The 1,333-nt window shown below is 31.4% G+C and overlaps 1 pseudogene; it reads right to left on the reverse strand.

Moving 5' to 3' along the window:
• Positions 1-353, reverse strand: part of LOC102828835 — a 25,799-nt pseudogene extending 25,446 nt beyond the window's left edge.
• Positions 354-1,333: the final 980 nt, after the last annotated feature.

Raw genomic sequence — 1,333 nt, forward strand, 5'->3', positions numbered from 1 at the left:
TCAGTTAAGTGGACAATTTTCTGTAAAAATATAAATGATCAAAATGGAGCATAAAATAGAAAACTCGAATAGAACAAGGGTTAACTTGTTTTTTTTTGTTCAACTTAATAAGAAAAGGAGCTCTGGTAGCATAGTCTAGTGGTTACGAGTTGGGCTCTTAACCTCAAGGTTGGCAGTTCGAAACTACCAGCTGTTCCACAGGAGAAACATGAGATTTTCTGTTCCTGTAAAGATTTATAGCCTCAGAAATCCTCTACAGGGTTGCTGTGGGTCCGAACTGACTCCATGGCACATAACTACCACCACCACCACCAATAAATAAGAAAAAGATAATACCCTACCTGAAAAGTCATGTACCCAAATGGAAAAATAAAACAAAATCAATAAATATACAAATCCCACAAATCCATTAGTAATGAAGGAAATTAAAATTAAACCAGTGTAAGAGACTACATTTTAAATGATTATGGTACAATTTAGAAACAGTAATAACAAATTTGGTGAGATTCTGGAGAAGCAATTCATATCCAATTGATAATAAAATGAGTTGTTAGTTTTTTCTTACGAATATATTACCAATTTAAAACTATGCTCTCCTGGTGTCTGAAAATTCACTTGTAGAAAGTTTTCATGACAAACTTGGTAAAGATATAAATTAAAATTTAGTTAAAAAATGTTCATCATAGTCAAAATTGTAAATAGTGGCTTATTAGAAATAAACTTTTTTGTATAGATTTTGTTACATGCATATTTGAGTATGAAAACTGTATCTCAAAATGCTAATGAAAATACATTTAATTTGTAAAAGTCTGTAATAGACTGCAATGAAAATTAAGAAGAAACATCCACAATTAAATGGATGAATCTCATATATATACTTGAGTAAAGAAACAAATCAGAAAAGAAGATGTATATACAATATGATTCCATTTGTATAAATTACTAGGAGGCTTCAAAAGTCATAGAAAAATTCCCTTATCTTTTGATTCCATGTTCCCGTGAACTTTTGAAGCCCTCTTGTACATAATCTATGATGTCAGAAGTCCAAGGTAGTGGTTACTGTTGAGGGAGATAATGACTGGAAGGCATCCAAAGTGAGGCCATTTGGGTTGCTGATAATGTTGTCTTTTGATCTTAGTACTGGTTACATGGGTTTGTTCAGTTTGATAAAATTTATCTCATAAATTACAGAAAACAAGCTTTGCATGTGCTAAGTTCTAGAGAAAAGAATAAGAAAGGGTGGTATAACAGGATATTATTTAACATAGAATAACACTATATGGACTGATTCTATGCCTCCATATAATAGACTATACATAAAATGCCCTGTTCT

The sequence above is a fragment of the Chrysochloris asiatica genome, unplaced genomic scaffold (assembly GCF_000296735.1).
Source record: "Chrysochloris asiatica unplaced genomic scaffold, ChrAsi1.0 scaffold00002, whole genome shotgun sequence".
Taxonomy (NCBI): Eukaryota; Metazoa; Chordata; class Mammalia; order Afrosoricida; family Chrysochloridae; genus Chrysochloris; species Chrysochloris asiatica.